Source organism: Rhincodon typus, chromosome 1, assembly GCF_021869965.1.
Source record: "Rhincodon typus isolate 14 chromosome 1, sRhiTyp1.1, whole genome shotgun sequence".
Classification (NCBI taxonomy): domain Eukaryota; kingdom Metazoa; phylum Chordata; class Chondrichthyes; order Orectolobiformes; family Rhincodontidae; genus Rhincodon; species Rhincodon typus.
Window position 1 is genome coordinate 104,646,680 of NC_063332.1, and position 19,563 is coordinate 104,666,242.

At 41.3% G+C, this 19,563-nt stretch overlaps 1 long non-coding RNA gene across 2 annotated transcripts; it reads right to left on the minus strand.

Moving 5' to 3' along the window:
- Positions 1–6,112: 6,112 nt before the first annotated feature.
- On the minus strand, positions 6,113–12,455 carry LOC109910823. 2 transcript variants are annotated; one of them, XR_007262794.1, is made up of 9 exons: positions 12,371–12,455; positions 10,380–10,432; positions 10,045–10,150; positions 9,244–9,314; positions 8,864–8,942; positions 8,218–8,303; positions 7,574–7,677; positions 6,690–6,783; positions 6,113–6,290 (listed from the first exon to the last, which is right to left on the minus strand). It is a non-coding gene; the product is annotated as an uncharacterized LOC109910823 (long non-coding RNA). The 2 variants fall into 2 exon arrangements; XR_007262793.1 differs by lacking the exon at positions 8,218–8,303.
- Between the last annotated feature and the right edge of the window lie 7,108 nt (positions 12,456–19,563).

Consider the following 19,563-nt stretch of genomic DNA (forward strand, 5'->3'; position numbering starts at 1 on the left):
AGAGGGTGCAGAGGAGATTTACCAGGATTTTGCCTGGACTTGAGGGCAGGTCTTATGAGGAAAGGTTGAGGGAGTTAGGGCTTTTTTCATTGGAGTGAAGAAGGATGAGAGGTGACTTGATAAGAGGTGTACAAGATGATGAGAGGCATAGAGATTGTGGATAGTCAGAGACTTTTGCCCAGGGTGGAAATGCCTATTACGAGGGGGCATAATTTTAAGGTGATTGGAGGAAGGTATAAGGGAGATGTCAGAGGTAGGTTCTTCACACAGAAAGTGGTGGGCGTGTGGAATGTGCTGCCGGCAGTGGTAGTGGAGTCAGATACTTTAGAGATTTTTAAGCGACTCTTGGATAGGCACATGGGGTATAGTAAAACGTAGGGTATGCAGGGTAGATTGATCTTAGTAGGATAATAGGTCAGCACAACATCATGGGCCGAAGGGCCTGTACTGTGCTGTTCTATGTTGAGGTTGTACAGGACATTGGTGAGGCCACTTTTGGAGTACCATGTACAGTTCCGGTCACCCTGCTACAGGAAGGGTATTATTAACTTGGTAAGGGTTCAGAAGAGATTAACCAGGATGTTGCCAGGACTGGAGGGTTTGAGTTATAAGAGAGGCTGGATAGACTGGGACTTTTTTCACTGGAGTGTAGGATGTTGAGGGGTGATATTATTGAATCTGAGGGGCATAGATTAGGTGAATGGCAGTCTTTTACCTAGGATGAGGGATTTCAAAACAAGGGGGCATATTTTTAGAGTGAGAGGAGAAAGATTTAAAAGGGGCCTGCTGAGCAACTTTTTAAACACAGAGGGTAGTTCGTACGTACAATTACAAGCTTTAAAACACATTTGGACAGATACATGAATAGGAGAGGTTTAGAGAGATATGGGCCAAATGCAAGCAAATGGGACTAGTTTAGTTTGGGAAACATGGTCGGCATGGATGAGTTGGACCAAAAGGTCTGTTTCTGTGCTGTATGACACTATGGCTATCCCTAATTTCCCCTGATAACAATGGTTAGGCCACTTTTCCCATTTCATTTTTGTGCCATGCAGAGATGAACAATTGTTGTAGTTTCGCTATGCACTGTTCAAATGTTTGCCACTGCCTATCCAACATAATATTCACCAATTTATCATAGCCGGTTTCTGCCTCATATTATCACAGTTCACTTTATTCAGATTGAGACTAATTACCATTGAGAAGGCAGCCCTTGGAAGGCAGGTACACCCACAGTGCTACTAGGAAAGGAGTTTGAGGAATTTGACACAGTGATATTGACGGAATGAGATATAATTCCAAGTCAGGGTGGTGTGCAGCTTGAGGGGAAATTTGTAAGTGTGGTGTTCCCACACATTTGTAGCCTTGTCCTTCTTGGTAGAGGTCACAGATTTGGAAGGTGCTGGCAAAGGGGCCTGAATGAGTTGCTACAGTGCACCTTGAAGATGATACACATTGCTGCCATTGTGTCAGAGAGTGAATGTTGAAGGTGTCCTGGATGGCCTCAAGATTCTTGTTGGAGCTACATTCATCCATCACACTCCTAACTTGTGGCTTGTGGCTTCTAGATGCTGGACATCTTTGGGACGGGATTGGGGTGCGGCGGGGAGGTGTGTGGTTTAAAAGCTGATACTGCAGAATTCCCAGCCTCTGGCTTGCACTTATTGCCTCCCACCATGCACACAAATATGTACATACATATATAGCTCATCCAATTCAGTTTCAGATCAATGGTAGCTCTTAGAATGTTGATAGCGGGAGATACCACAATATTAATGCCACTGAATGCCAAAAGAAGATTAGATTTTTTTTTCTTGCTGGAGATGATTATTACTTGGCACTTGTGTGGCATAAATATCATGGTGACCATGACAATTATAATTCATCATTATCAGCTGCTTCACTAAATGGTCCTTTAAGGAAGGAAATTTGCCATCCTAGTGTGGCCTACTTCTGACTTCAGCCACATTGCAATGTGATTGATTCATACCTGTTCATCTGCTATGGCCAAGTCAGCCATTCATTCAAGGACATTGAGGATGCACCACAAATACTGACTTTGCCAGTAACAACCACATCCCATGAAATGATATAGAGAAATGTCAGAGATGGACATAGGTGATCTTAATGATGTAGATTTGGAAAAACACCAGGAATCAAATGTGACACCAAAGCTGCAGTCTGATTCAATATCAGAGTGATGCCAGGGAGAGGGATGGATTTGGAAGCTAGAGAATGGAGCTTGTTGCTGAGACTGTTGCCTCAGTTTTCCCAATATTTGTGGGAAATTCCTGCACATCCTTTACTGAATGTTGGAAAATAGTCTAATAACTTAACAAATATGGAAACCCTGTCATCAAGAAATCACTCAACACCAAAGACAGTCTGCTCATCATGGACAGGGAGATATTAATAAAAACATTAATAAAAACCAAAAGAACTGAGATGCTGTAAATCAGGAACAAAAGCAAAGTTACTGGAAAAGCTCAACAGGTCTGGTAGCATCTATGAAGAAAACATCAAAGTTAATGTTTCGGGTCCGGTGACCCTTCCTCAGAACGTGTGTGTGAGAGAAGGGGAGATATTAATCTCAGTGCAGAGGTTTCACAAGCCATTGAATTGTTTGCCGTTGGAACAGCTTCAGTTGATGATGCATAAACTCATCAAGCTGGAGTGACCTGCAGCATCTGGAGAACCATAGAAAAGCTACCAGACAGAAACTAACAACTTAGTCTGTGCCAGCTGACCAAACTAGTGAGTCACCCATTCGAATTCCACTTACCAGTACATGGCCTGTAGCCTTGGAGATATTTCAGTTACAGATCCAGTTTCCTTTTAAATCAGATGAGGGTCTCTACGTCAGCAATGAACTGGAGAGTGAATTCCAAACACCTACCATCCATGGGGTGAAAGTTCTTCCTCATGTCCCCTCTAATCTTTCTACCAAATCATCTGAAGTCTGTGTCCCCTAGTAATTGACCTTTCACTTGGAGCAACAGGGTTTCCCTGCCCACTCTATCCATGCCCCTCATTGTTATAAGAAACAAAATATTTCTAAACTCCTCATGGGCCAGGCTTTCAAACTTACAAACTCCTACAACAATAACCAAAGAAAGAATTTATTTTACCCAATGCCTTTCATTCTTTTTTTTATGTTTACATAAACTTTACTCACAAATAAATTATTAACATAGAGATTCAGAACACAGGAAGAAAAACTACTGTGAAAAAAAAATCAGCTTTTATGTTCCCTGTATGTATACAAGGTTGTTTTTTTAAAAATTGTCAATGCATGTACTTTTAAAACAACTATTATGTGTAGAAATAGCTAGGAGCCCAGTCAATCCAGAAGAGCCCAACTCAAGTTTGTGATGACACAAAAGTATGTGGGAACGCAACTTCTGAGACTGACAGAGTCTGCAGAGGGTTATAGACAGGTTAAGAGGGTGGGCATAAAGTTGGCAGATACAATATAACATGGCAAAATATGAGGTTAAGCACTTTTGACTGGAAGAATAGAGGAGTGAAGATTATTTAAATGGAGCAAGACTGCAGAAAGCTACAGGACAACAGATTGGGAAGTCCTTGTCCATAAATCACAAAAGGCTAGCATCCAAGATCAGCGGGTAACCAGGAAGGCAAATAGAACATCAACGTTTATTTCAAAGGGAACAGAGTATAAAAATGGAATGATTTGAACAAACTATACTGGAATACCATGAACAATTTTGGTTCCCTTATCCAAGGAAAGATATACTAGTATTGGAGGCAGTCCGGAGAAGGTTCACAATGCTGATCCCAGGTGTGATGCTCAGAACATGGTGACAGATGAGGAAACTCTGTAGGGGGATTCACAATTAATAAGGAAGAAGTTTTGAATAGACTGTTGGTACTTAAAGTTAACAAAGCACCAGGAGCAGATGAGATGCATCCAGGGATTTTGAAGGAAGTGAGGGTAGAACGTGTGGGGACACTGACCGCAACCTCTCAGTCTTCCCTGGATTCAGAGGAGACAGGAAAATTGCAAACATTTTTAAATTGGGAGATACACTCTAAAGCTGAGAACATGTGATCTAGTTCTGGGGAGTGAGGATTTTGAACAGCAACTGAACAGGACATAATGAAACATCACACCCCTCTTTTTAAAAGGTTTCTCGTCAACCAGGGGCTTGATTCAAAGGCCTACGAAAACTTTATTGCTACAATCTGCATTAAAGGAGAATCCCAAGCCAACCCCAATGTCTCCACGGTAATCACACCAGCCATGACTGTAAAGTGACTTGCACCAGTAACTACAACAGCTATGGGAACGCTCAGGAGGAAACGAGCTGCCAGGCATGAATAATTTTCTTCCCTAATTTTACCAAATTGTAACATCTGATAGTGCTGTTAATGTGTATTTGGAGAAATTGATATATTCTTTTCTATTACTGCACTAGTTCCATATGCTTGTATGTTATTTCTGTAATTTTGCTTGAGTTTTAGAAATAAAGCGTAATTAGGGATACACATTCAGCGCCTGCATTTTCCATGGGGATTTACAGGGAATTGCTAGATGAAAATAACATGTATTTTAAAGCCTGCTTGAAACTAACCATTCAACTGTATAAGTTTGCACATTGGAGTTGTCAAAATATAGTGAATACACTTCAAATCTGCAATATGGAGGTTCTCTGGTGCGCCTGCTGCTTCCATCACACAGACTTTGACCACAATTTCCTCCTTCCCCAATCCGGAATCCCTCCTCTACATTTCTAACCAAGCTCTGATCCCTGTTCAAAGCCTCATCCCACAGTTCAACTTTCTACTGCAAGAAAGTTATTCCATTTCAGCCACTTCCCACCCTGGCTTCTATCAGCCATTTATCCCTTTATTCTTTTGCAAGCTGCTGGCAACACTGGCCAAGGCAAGCATTCGGGTGCAGGCCGAGGAGAAAGATGGTGAAACAGATTGTTGTGGGTCTGAATTCATGTATAGAACCTGAGGATTTCCTTCCCTAAAGGGACTTTAAACCAGTTAGGCTTGTACAATAAAACAAAACAAAACAAAAAAAAAAACTGATGGCAGTTTTGTGGTTACCATTACTCCGGTTTACTTAACTGAATTCAAATCCTAGTCTCCAGACTAACAACACCAGTTTCTGACCCAGACTAACTCAGAATCCAATTTTTGTTGCTCTACCATTGGTGACTGCAGACTCAGCTGCAAAAGGTCCTAAATTCTGGAATTCCCCTTAAAACAGCTCCCCACTGTTTTATTACAGCAAAAGAAAAAACTTAACCAAGCTTTTGGTCATTTGACACCACTTTTTTTGCTATTTGTTATTTCACTGTTCTACAAGTGCAATTTGCTGTGATATGCCTGTTTCCTCCTTTTGCTAATGAACATTCCTTCCCTTTGACCATATCGCTGTTAAATCAACCTTGTTTACAAGAACCACAACCAGACTAATGCATTTAAGTAATTTAAAAAGGCTCCCCAAGAAATTTGCGATTTCATGAAGTCACTCATAGGCAAAACAGTGCAACAGAATACACATTTCATTAGTTGCTCTTGACACCCAGAATTACAAATCAACCTCAACAGCTGGGAGCAGGATTAGTTGTGCCTGAAGACGTCGATTAGGCTGCAGTTCATCAAGCATGTGTGGAACTGCAGTGGAGAATAATACACCTCTTCTCCCACGAGGTTTAAAAATGTTGAGGAAGAGAAACATATAGCCAATTAGCTATTGAAGAAACTGCTGTTACTCCTGCAGCAGCATCAGCTTTGATCACTTCCTTTAAAAGTGTATTACTGGTACATTAGAAAATGTGCCAAGGCAGAATGCTTTTGTCAAGATTTTAAGTCTTGGCTTAATGTGGCTGCACCCAGTTCATCTGAATTAACATGTGACACAGGAAAATGCTCAGCTTTCTTGCTGTTGGGCCAAAGACAATTAGCACCAACTTCAGTGGGAGAACTGCAAGATCAACTCAAAATATACTTTAAAAACCATGGTTATGAAATTATGTGCTATTGGTCAGAATTATCAACAGTAAATCAATAATTATAACTTGAATATCATGTGACCAGCAAACCTTTTAAAAAAAACCATGACAAAAAGTCAAACTACTTTTGCTTAGTTTATTTCTTTTCCAAGTTTCAGAAAAATAACATTCAATTGATTCCCATTCTTCACCCAAAAAAAAACTTTCATCTAGTTGCAATCTGCAGTTATTGAAGATTATCAAATCAGCCAGTCTTAGAAGGGCAGAGTAGACACGATGGGCTGAATGGCTCAGTGTAACCTGCCAACAGGATGAAAGAAATGAAAAACAAGAAATCATGAGAAGTACTAAAACAACAAGTGTCATTAACTGAGCCCTTGACTATCTATTCCACAAGCTATCACTTGCTTTCATATCTTTGTCAAACTTTTCTAAATGCAGATTTCTATTCAGTTCAGCTTTTTAGAAAAAAAGTACTATTAATCACTAGATAGAACAGTGCAATGGTCACTAATAACCTTTACATTGCAACATTTCTGGACTGTACCCTCATTTCAAAATGTTTATCATCCTGCCCCTTACAGGGTCAGCTGGGTAGTTAGTGACGAGTGTAATCAATGGGACAGTCATGAACATCTAGATCATAATCACTCATTCAAGCTGTCCCTCCGGGAGGCAAAATAAATAAAATGCATTTACCTGATCATCAACAAACAAGGTTAGCACTGCAGCAGCTCTCCATATACTGTTCATGATGATAACTTCGTGTAGTCATACAGCTTGTCCTCCAAACCTTTTTCAAGAGAAATAATAAGCATCAACAGACAAAAACCTTGGAACTGTTTTAAGCTGCACATTTCACAAAAAGGAAAATGAAAGTCAAGTGGCTGAAAAATTTAAAGGACTATCTGTAATTATACCTAGTTTTGTTCACCTGAAGCCTAAAGAAGTTTCCAAAAAAATTGCAAACTCAGTGCAGGGATACAAACAGTAAAGGAGACATGTTACACCACATCTCAAAAAAAAAGTATGACAATCAAAAAGGAAATGGATTTGTAATGCAATAAAACTACAGTATCTACTCAATTCTAAATGCAACATCATTATTTTGAAGGGGAGAGAGATAGTAGGAACTGCCAATGCTGGAGAATCAGAGATAACAAGGTGTAGAGCTGGATGAACACAGCAGGCCAAACTGCATCAGGAGCAGGAAAACAGATGTTTCGGGTCTGGACCCTTCTTCAGAAGCCTTTTTTTAAATCATAATTTTGAATTCCTGATTGGAGTCAAAGTGCCCTTGCCACCTAGTTTTCTGGAAACTATGATGCTAATTACAATTTTTCCAAAACACATTTAAAAGTAGCCATAAAGTACTTATAAAAAAAAAAAAAAATTTTTTTTCACCCAAGCCACCATAAGGTAAAAAAGTTGGCTCAGTAACAGCCTCTGAAGTTTCTGCATATACAAATCTCAGAAAGGCATGAGACTCATCACAACCAACAATCCTCCATGAATGACATTGTCCACTGTACAAAAATTGTACCACAGTCTAACCAAGAGCAAAAAAAGGATGTAAATCCTACCTTCCTAAATCTTGATGCTGGGACCACTAGCAGTACAATCACACAAAAAGCCCCCGCATCTGGAGTGTTTTCCTTCATTCAGATACCACCCAGAGTTGGCCACCCTGCAAAGATATTAAGAATTACCTCCAAAAAAGTGGCAGTCAGGCACATCCCTCTCAAATGGTTTACAGTTCACCCTTGCATAATGGGACATCAGAGGTCATTATGACCAGCCATAGCTTTCCTTCTGCATCAGTTAAGCTGCTCTAGTTCTTGTAAATGATTACTATTTTAGCTGAGTTGAGAACAGCTTTCATCAAGAGCCAAGAGATACAAAGTGCAAGGCTGTAAAATCCTTGTAGGGTACCATAAAACTTAAAAACAGTGCAATTTAAATCTCAAACAATTTGCATTGTATGACACATGACATTGAAGAAATCAACCCTCCCCCCAAAACAAAAAAGGGATATAAAGACTGACATCTTTTCATAGGATTCCTAAGCAAACAGTAAATCAGCCAACACTAGTCACAGCATAAATGACACTTTTGTAGCAGGTCAATTCTGCACATATACCATCTTTCAGAATTACATGTTAAATTTAGCCAGCAGTGCTGTACAACCATCAAGAATCCCAGTAGAAGCATAGTTTTACGTGCATACCTTTCCACCTGGAGTGTATGCCAACATGGTTGATCTTCAATTTGCAAACTCCTGAACCAAGCCATTAGTAGGTAGACAAAAACATGCTTGACGGAACAAAATGCCACATCAGCGAATAAAAGTAAACATTTTAAAAAGCTATTTAAGATTTTCTGCAATGTTTAAAACAAAAAGATACTTTACTTAACTACACGTCCTCAGCTTTTCAACATAATCATAGAAAATCATGATGTGAACAGCAGTGAAAATGTTCTAATCATTGGACATGCATATTCATCTTAACCATTTACTTTTGCCAAAAAAATTGCAAGTGCAAAAGCAGAAATTACAGATGACAAAATAGAAATTTTAAACATGTTCAGCTGGGTGGCAGTAATTATAGCTTTAGTCGTCAGACAAATATACAATAAAAGGAAAGCACTCATTAAGAGTGGAGCACACCGTTAAGTAAAATCCCATTTACTTCCATTCAGGGGAAGTGCACAAGGATGATGCAACCTAAAGCACATTCAGATGAATCTTAAAAATAGAAGTGAGACTGTCATAACCACAACCATGGGGGGGCGGGGGCACAATTCAGAATTCGCAGTCACCCTTTTAATCCATATTGGTTTGTCTAGTCTGTAAACTGCAGAATTCACCGTACCTTTACAGCATGTCGTAACCACAGAAAACTCTGTACGAACAAGATTCACCCAGACCTAGTCAAGACATCCATCGTCAATCTTAAAAATAAAAATGAGAATGTCAATTTAGAACAAGTAACTTCTGTTAATATACAAGAAAGGATATTCTATTATCAGGAAACCCTCATATTTGCAGGACAGGTAGTCTTCTCCTTTCAAGAAAGGATAACTAAAATTATGTGATCATACTTTAATCACAGAGTAACCTGAATGTTTTCTGTTGAGCCTATCTACTGGAGATGCATTTAACAACCTACTGTAGATCCACATATAGAATCAGATTGTTTTTGTCTCCAAAACTGTTGTTTTGTGACATTACAAGAAAATGGTCAACACATACCTGGTGCATTTACACAGCCCAGATTGTTCCACAGCTTTACTGTTTTGTCATGTCAGCCAGATACAAGTTACCTGCAGAGAAGGCAATGTTCACATTTAAAAACATGACCAACAAAATAAAATCCACTATTTACAAAGAAAGCCAGAAATTAACCTAGTTTGGGAGTGGCAGAGTGGTTTGCACTGCTACCAGAGCACCAGGGACCCGGGTTCAATTCCACCCTCGGTGACTGTGTGGAGTTTGCACATTCTCCCACTGTCTGTGTGGGTTTCCTCTGGGTGCTCCGATTTCCTCTCTGATGAGTCTGGGCGGGATGCTCCAAGGGTCAGTGTGGGCTTTTTGGGCCAAAGGGCTTGTTTCCACACTGTAGGGATTCTATGAAATTCAAGACAGCAAATACAGCTGATTGCAAGAAATGTCTGAAATCTTGTCTTTTGCCTTTTCATGGTGGGTTGGGAAAACAAAGGAGGGTGGAAGGAATGCATGGATGCCAGAAGCAAATCAGCTCAAGTAAAGGGACAGTCAGTACAGTTTTCACTTGAAATAGGTGGCATTTTGGTAGCATTTACATAACATCACCCTCTTCCTAACTCCGCAATTCATAACAGACCAGCATCTGATCAAAAACATAATATACATAGCAAGCCAAAACAAGTTTGTTACTATTTTGTGGGTTTGAGTATTTGTGCAGTAGATTAGGATTCTACACATCCTCTAGTTACATACACTTCGAAAAAAAACAATTGCTAAAGTCTATCATGTGACATTCAGGAACTACCCAAGCTTGTATTGAGATCTTACCAATTGAGTACCACCCATGATCCAGACATCCATCAGAGGACCACATCACTGAAAGAGTGTGTTACGGGATGTAGCATTCCGAGGAAAATCATGATTTCTCTCATTCCTGAGAATTTTTAAAAAAAAAACACAGGTTTTAGCTGTTTCAGAAGAGAACAGATTGTTATATATTTGAAGACTATTAAACATTATTTAGCACAAAGCAAAAAAGCTCAAGTTCTGAATCACAACACTTGATCTGGCATGACATTACACTCAAAACAGGACCAGGTCCATCAATTTTTATTATCAGGCTGTCACCAATAAAAATGCTGGTAAAGTCAGCAGTTACTAACCAGCTCTAGCGACCTTCATTAACCACAGTCTGTGTAGCACTGGCACTCCTGAACTGCAATTAGGAAATAATGTACAATTTTAGTCCGTTTACTAGAGAATGAAACAGTAACTGACAAGGTGGATACTAAAAAGGATATTTCCACTTGTGCCAAAGGTTAGAACTAAGACACAAAGATAGCATTTCACTCATTTGTATCTTCTAGATAGTGAAAGGCTTGGGAGGGCTGGGATGAAAGTTATACTGGTCTAGTTAAATTGCTGATAAGTGATCAAGCTCAGGATATTGACGGCAGTGGAAGTGAGCTACAGTTTGTCAGTTGGATGCCAATGCTGTACTTGTAGCAGAAAAGCATTGTTAAAGGTTTAGCTCATTGTCCAATTCTGTCATGAATAAATTCATCTGCCAACTAGTGGATCAATGAGGCCAAATTCAAGTGGGCTGTTCCTCATGTTGTGTTGTCCCTATGTGCAACAGATCCAGTTTGATAGCTATGATTCTTTAGATAGTTGTTTCACACTTAGTATTGCAGCCACAGAACACACTGCATCTGTCCTCACTACATTTAGAACTTATTCCAAGTTACACAAAGGGAAAAACCTATTCATCACGTCAGCAAACAGACTTCCTTGCCAATCTCTGAATTTTTATTCTTATATGGGATGTTGCCACTGTGGTCAAAATTTAAATTTGTTGCCCATTCTTAGGTTGCCCTTGAACTAAATCAGCTCTCTAGGTCATTTTAGATGGCAGTTAAGAGTCAACCACAATACAGTGGTTCTAGAGACATGGGCCAGACCAGCTAAAGAAAAGCCTTCCTCTTTACACGTGTATGCGTGGGGGAGTGGGCTTAGTAAACCAGGTGGGCTTTCACAATAGTGGTTATATAATCACCATTAATCAAGATTTTCAACTTCGCTATCTTCCATTGTGGGATTCAAATCTGTAGCCCCATAACACTGCAAGTAATCCGATCTTACTGGACCTCACGGGATAGGTCTTCTGACACCTAGGGTAATCACTCTATTTCAATAAATTTCAGACAGTGCTGGTGCCTTGCTACAAAGTGACTTGTTCTGCCCACCGCACGGTTGTCGAGTCAACCTCAAGAACAAATGAGCTGGATGTGTGCTATGAACAATCCAGGAGATCTCAACAGTAGGGAGGGGTAGGGGAGCCAATAATTCCAGATCTATCAGACAACTGATGTAAACTCAACCAGAGATGGCAAGAACTGCAGATGCTGGAGTCAGAGATAACAAAGTGTGGAGCAGAAAGGAAGGGTCCCAACCCGAAACGTCAGCTTTCCTGCTCCTCTTATGTTGCCTGGCCTGCTATGTCCATCCCCACCACCGCCACCGCTCCACACTGTGTTAAAGTCAACCTCCGCCAGGTTCGAATGCAAGAAAATCCCTAAACAGCCTGACGAGGTGAAGAGAAGTCAGTCATTGCTAGCCCAGGCAAGGGATGGGTAGTTCCTCTTCCACCCTCGGGGCTCCTGTGGAGATCCTGCCTGCTGCCTGCAGAGGGCGGCAAAGGGCCGCTCCACCACGTGGGCCCCTGGCGCGCGGGCCGGGACAACCCTCAGGCCGCACTGCAGCCCCACACTCTCCCTCCCCACCGCCCCCCGACAGACGCACACCCCCACACTCTCCCTCCCCACCCCGACACACGCACACCCCCACACTCTCCCACCCCCACCGCCACCCCCACCACACACACACACCCCCTCTTGCCCCCCAAACCCGGATCCACACACACTCCCCACCCCCGGGGGGGCGACCCACAGCTACATCTCTCTCTGTGTCTCCTGGCCCGGCCCCGGATCCACAAACTCCGGCCTCCCCCCCCCGGGCCGGGGCCTCTTCCCCCCCCCCGATACAGCGGGACCATCGACTCCACCGACCGTGCCCCCGGGGGCTGGCTACCCCGGGACACCGGGCGGGCGAGCTTCCTTCCGCCCCCCCAACAAGAACCGGACGATGTTCAGACCTTTGCTCCGGCTCTCAGGTCCCGGCGGGGAAAAGGGAAGAGCCGCCTCTGCCCCTGCCCAATATAAGCGGGAGGCGGGAGGCGGGGGGCGGGCTTTCAGAGGCTGATGGACAGCCCCAGCTCCTTCCCCCTTCCTGCAGTAAATGCGCGGGAAGCTGTTCTGCTAAATCAAAACCAACATTCACCTAATAACAAAATCTTGCTCACTGTTATTACAGACAAATAATTTGAAACGTTTACTTTGCCGAGCAATTTCCGCATTTCCTGGAAATGGAAGCAAGTTAGTCAATTTAAAATCATAAAATGGTTACGGCACACAATGCTACCTTTTGGCCTACCGCGTCTGTGCTAGCTGCAACAGTAAATCAGCTAATTCCGGTTACCTGCCGTACGAATTATTCTCTAAACATAATTATTTTGATCAAAGCCACAATTGACTCTGCACCATCAAGATATCCTGCAGGGGCAGACCTTAACTTTCTGCAAAACAAAAACAGGAAGTGCTGCACCTCTCCCCTCACCTCCCATCCAAGGAACCAAAAAAACCTTCCACAGCAGACAGGGGTTAACCTGCACATCTGCTAATGTGGTCTATTGCATCTGCTGCTCTCGATGTGGTCCCTTCTACATTGGTGAGACCAAGCAGAGGCTCGGAGACCACTTTGTAGAGCACCTGCGCTCTATAGACACCTAGGGCTTCAGGTACATAGTTTTTTCAAGTCTGCATCACATATAGATAGGTTGGCTAAGAAGGTGTTCAGCACACTTGCCTACTTTGCTTGGATTTTTTGAGTATAGGAGCTGGGATGTCATGTAGAGGTTGTACAGGATGTTAGTGAGGCCTCTTCTGGAGTACTGTATCCAGTCCTGGTCACCCTGTTATAGGAAGGATATTATTAAGCCGGAGAGGATTCAGATGAGATTTACCAGGTACTTTTTTCACTGAGGTGTAGGAGGTTGCGAGATGACCTAATAGAGATTTATAAAATAATGAGGGGTATAGATAAGGTGAATTGCAGGTGTCTGTTCCCTATGGTGGTGGTTTTCAAGGCTAGGAAGCATATTTTAAAGGTGAGAGGAGAAAATAAAGACATGAAGGGCAATATTTTTTTTACACAGAGAGACGTTCGTGTGTGGAATGAACCTTCAGAGGAAGTGGTCGATGCAGGTACAGTTACAATGTTTAAAAGTCATTTGGATAAGTATATGAATAAGAAATGTTTGGAGAGATATGGGACAAGTGCAGGCAGGTAGGACTAATTTAGTTTGGGATTATGGTCGGCATTGTCTGGTTGGACTGAAGGGTCTGTTTCCATGCTGTACAATTCTATAAATGTTGTAATTATACCCACCATCATCACTTTCTTTGACAGCTCATTCCATACACACACCATGCTCTGCATGAAAAAATTATCCCTCAGGTCCTTTTTGCATCTTTCCCCTCTCACTTTATACCTTTAGCTTTGGACTCCCCCACACTAGGGAAAATCGGGTACCTGTTTGGACTCCCCCACCCTTGGGCATCCCCCACCATCCATGCCCTCATGATTTAATAAATCTCTATAAGGTCACCCCTCAGCCTCCAATGCTCCAGGGAAAAAAGTGCCAGCATATTTAGCCTCTCTCTATAACTCAAACCGTCTGCAACATACTTGTCAATCAAGTTTAATAATATTTGTTTTATACTTTATGCAATGTCAACTTTGAACAATCATGTAATGCATTTTTATATATTTTATGAAAAAGTACATTTTTGGAAATAAAAACATGCATTTCCCAGTAAGCGACTTGCTATATTTCAAGGTTCACCATTGAACCTAAGCAGGATGAAGATAAATGCAATGATTTATAAATCATGCAGTCTGCAATTCACAAGCAAGAAAATTAAATTGTTGGAGACAAAACCTGTGAAAATTGAATAAGCTGAATAAGAGATGGAGATGGGGAGAAACACAACCCTGGATCATTCAATTTATTCAAGACCGAGTTAGATAGATTTTTGATAGACAAGGGTAGTAAGGTCTACATTCCATCTAATGTCTTCAGCTGCTGTGGACTGGGCATGTCAGTCGCTGGAGAAACTGGAAGTGACTGCGTCAGCACAGCAGTATGTATGGACCTTCAGAGAGGGTATGTTGATAAGGACTATGAGACAAAGGAAGGGAAGTGGAGTTGAGACCAGAACTCCTATGAGCTTATCCAATGTGGAGTAGGCTCAAGGGGCTAAAGGGCCTATTCCCACTCCTAATTCCTGTGTTCCTGTGTTCCTATGAAGACATGTCCTGGTCATAACTTCAAATGTGAATGGTCATAACTTCAAATCTGAATGGTCATAACTTCAAATGTAGATGCTCTGTTTTTGTAGAAATTTCAGAACTGTTTTTATACTTGAAGTTGGAGAACTGGTGAATTGTTAAAATGGTTGCCGAGGGTCAGGTGACCTTTACTTATTCAACACAGCTCCTGGAAAGTTCTGAATTGATTCATAGCGGGAAGCTCCCTTTGGCTTGGACAATCAAATTCACACCAGGCATTTTTTTTAACTGTTTACTCAAAATGGTCTCCTGGAGTCAATGAGCTCTTAGACTAAAAGGAGATGATTTCCCCTCTCTGAGGTGGTGAAAGTAATGGCAAATGTGATGACTTAATTGGATGAGAGTCCAAAGATCAGATTCCTGCCATTAAGAAAAATTCCTACAATTAAGTGCTCCCTTATTTGTATCAAATTCTCACCATCAATTAGCTAGGAACCTGTTAGCTTGCACTTGTATCTAATTAATTACACAACTGATTGGAATAAATTTCTGCTTCTCAAGTTATTTCTCTGTGGTTGAAAAAGCTGAAGCTTCAAACACTCAACAGAAAACGGAAGCAGGTAACTGTAAAGTTTGATCCTGAGTCACTTCCTTTTCTTAACTTTACATGGAACCATTTCAACTACACCAGGTTACTGCAGAGTCAATGTCAAAGGTCACCCTGGACCCTCTATCCACACAACTGGGCAACTGCATTGCAGCAGCCTCAGAATATCAGGTTCCAGACTCCGGGATCACTTGTTGACTTTGAGATGGCTTCTCTTAGCAGGTTCAGGCATCACTTGTTGATTTAGTGGTAGTTTTGGCAGACATGGACAGTCAGCAACTTCTGCCTTTGTGAGCTATATAGTGCAAATGAACGAGCAGGAAGCTCATGGCTTACTGAAAGTTGTTTTGTGCAGAGGGAGGGACAGGAAGCTTGTTGTTGAAAGGAAGCAGTGAACAGTACATGTAAATGTCCTATAGGGAGCGGACACGTCATTGGTGCAGAAAATGACAGCAGCAAACATGGCAGCACGCAGCCTGTGTTTGAAGAGAATGGTGATGTGAGAGAGTCTCTTGGGGGTAGAACGTGGACTCCAGTCAGTCAAGGATACCACCACAGTCTGTCTGGAGCCAGGGCCATGTACCCTCTAAGGGGTTGGCCACGATAAGTCAGAAGGTTGTTGCAACTCAAGTCTGAGGATCCATACCAATGCAGTTTGGGAATTGGGCCAAAAATAAAAAAAAAAGTTTTCTAAAAAAAGTAACAAAATAAAAATAAGAAATAAAGCCAGCCTAGGCCTTGCAAGTTAGTCAGTTGGGCTGCCATGGAGTGGGCTGCAGGCATTCAAAACTGTGCTATGAAGCCAGACTGGGGATCAGGCCACAGTCAGTCAGCGCAGGGTGGGGAATGTGGATTACAGATAATCCAGGAGCTTTTAAGGACATCATTCTGACTGCGGGCTGCTCACATCTGGGGATTGGACTCATTATATTCAATTGCTGAGGGAATGTTCACAGTGATGGGAACAATTGCAGAGTAGTCTGGGACTTAGAAGAGTAGATGGCAAGTCGTGGTCATTCTGGCTTTGCTATGAAGAGGGTGCAAGACTCACAACGGTATAGGAAACACGAGAGCCATGTGCTGTGAGGGTACAGAAGGAACAATAAAGTAAAGGGCCCAACTGAAATGGAGAAGGGTCAAAGGTCATTGATGTCAGAGGGATGGCAATGGCAAAGGGGACATGAAGAAAAGGAGTGAAATCTTTGTGAACTCACACAAATGCAAAGTTGGAACTTCACCCCATTGATCAAAAATAAACTGCACAGGTTGTGAAACGAGAATAAACCACTTGTAAAGTGGAAAAAGTGAAAGCTTTTCAATTTTGAAGGGTGGTGTGCAGTGTAGGAATATGAGGCCTCCTAAGGAACACCATGTACTATTGGTCATCAGCCATGCCTGGTGCATGAGGAAGGGTCACTGGACCCGAAACGTTAACTCTAATTTTTCTTCACAGATGCTGCCAGACCTGCTGAGCTTTTCCAACAACTTCTGCTTTTATGTCTGGTGCAATGCAGGTTTTGTTGCATTTACAGAAATGATCTCAATTTCTCCACTTTTGTCAATTACCATTGCATAAACTACCCACAAGCATTCGTGAGGAAAGTTGTGAACTTTTCTCACGTACTGAAAGTTGCCAAGATTGTGAATTCATTTTGAGTAAGAATCCTTCTGAACTGCTTGTTTAAATCCTTATTTGACATTTCGATGCTGCCTATGGTGATCTAAGCCTCCAGGCCAACGTGATATGGTTAAGATGAGGGGAGATTCTGCAAAGGTGTTAGATCTGATGCCTGAAGTTGTCACTTTTCTCAAATCAAGGAAAGTTGTGTTCAGTGAAGTATCAAACTTTACGCGGTTGCTGAACTTTAGGCTCCTTACAGACAGGATGTGAAAATTGAATGAATGAATTGTAGCGGGAGGATAGAGACGTAGTACAAATAGTCAGTGCTGTGAAAACATTTAAATTGCAACTGGGTCTGCGATCCTTTCAACTTTGAAAATAATGCTGCAACATTTCCCAAGTCTGGAGAAAATATTTTACAAAAATCAGTGATTAAAAAAAATGGTTTCACCCAGAAATTTTCTGTGCACAACCAGGGAAGTCAGCAGGTGACTTCAGGAATTTGTGTTATGGAACAAATAATCAAGTTTACCTCAAATTCATTCCTTCAGTAGACATTGGTGGGTTGACTACCAAATTCGGTCAGGTGCTCAATTCACAAGGCAGTAGAATTAATACGGAGAAAATTATAAAATGATATTTATAAAATTACAAAATTATATTGAGCTAAAAGTCAGATCAAAGGACAATGATTTTTGGCCATTTGAAAACAGAGAAAATACATACTCTTAACATTGTGCTTTTAAAGTGAAAGTTTATTTTGACTCTACAAACCTCTGAGATAGCGTTCTCCCAAATTACAATGATCAAATTCAAGTATCTCACCTACCTCACAGATAGCCATTTGATAGACTGTATGTGACTAGCAGACTCAAACCATAACCCTGAATCTAAGTAAAGGAAACAAAATGGTATGAAGTTTGAGCTGGCTATGATGAATTGGAAACCTTACTTAAAAAGGATGATGTTGGACAGGCAGTGGCAAACATTTAAAGAGTGCCTAGAGGAATTGCATCAACTGTTCGGCTCACAAATTAAACAGGAAAGATGGCCTGACTATGGCTAACAAATAAATTAAATAGGAACAAAAGGTAACAAAGCCGGGTAGCCACATAGAAAGTGATCACTAGATGTGGCAAGAAAGGACGTAACGTGCAAATTTAAAAGTGCAGCAGAAGGTATGGCGAGAGCTTGCAAGAACGATAAAAAGATTCAAGTAAAATTCTGCATCTGAATACATTGCAGCATTCATAAAAATTGTGGTTGAATCAATAGCATAAACAAATAAATATGTACAATATAATAGCCATTTCAATTATATATTTGCATGGTGACCAAGGTTGGGTCCTAAATATTCAAGGGCATTTGATATTTCAGCACGATAGCTAGGAAAACGTAATGGGGTAAATCTGTTAATTAAGCGTGAAAGCAGTGTGAATGGTGGAGCAGGATCAAGGGGCTGAATGGCCTGCTCTGGTTTCTAATTTGTGTCTTAAATATGAAATTTTGTCATGTGAAAAGTTGTTTTCCTTCTGTACTCCTTTTTCCTTAGGTTACAGTGGAATATATTTATACAGCAGTGACCATCAATACTTTACCTAAATATCCATTTAAGTCTATGTAGTGAAATATGGTATCATAGCCCAGACTAACCACACTTGATCCATTATTCATATGCACCGTATACGTTATAATTCATGAGACAGAAATCAGCAACAGGAACCTGAACCAATAGTTTCAATTGCCAAGATCTTCCAGTCAGCGACAGTGTGGAAGCAAGTGTGTTGACGTGGTTGAAACTGCCACTTACCTTTTTATGCTGGAACCTTTGGATTGTCCTATCGTGACTTCAGCCTGAATCCTGCAGTGAAGCTATAGTTGCATTTTCATCATAAACTGACGTATGCCTCTAATGCTCGTCTTCACCTCATTATTTTCAGTTTTTAAGACAGATCTGTCTTTAAGTCACATGCCCGCCTCCCCCCACACCATGATCCTGCACCCAGCCAACACATCCCTCCCCATGCCAAAGCCTGTTACAGGGAATTTGCACGGGAATTTGCCAGACCAAGGAGCTACTGAATCCAGAGTGTGAAATGGTGAGGTGGTGTGCAAGGTGAGAGGAGTAAGACTGGGGAGACTAGGCCTGTGGTTAACAACAGGAGTATCATGGTGCAAATTTGTGTGTATTTCTATGAATCCAAGGTTATGGTCAGTGACAGAAAATTTCTTAGAGAGGCTCAATGACATAATTCTGTCCATTAGAAATTTAAGTTTCCCATGATACACAGGTCAGGATTTCCTCAAGGAATTAATTTGCAACCAATCAGAAGATCTAAGCCAAAGTAATTCAACTACCTTCACTAACAGAATGCAGGCAAGTGAATGAACCCATCAAATTCCTGATCCATATGCTTTTTCATGAGGTAATCAAGGGAGCCAACAAGATGGAGATTATTTATGGTAAATAACTTAAATATTTTTTCTAATTGTTGAGATTGGATCTTTACAATAATTACAGAGACAAATTTTATATCCCAGATGTTAGTTGCTTTTAAATTCAGCTACAGTAGTGGGATTTAACCTGCAGAATATTAAGCAGGACCTCTGGATTACTAAAGCATCATTGAGTTAGTTCACAAACTATACAATTTACTATTTTTATAAAACTCACTGTAAGCACTGTTCACAGCGCTACTGGTTCAAGACA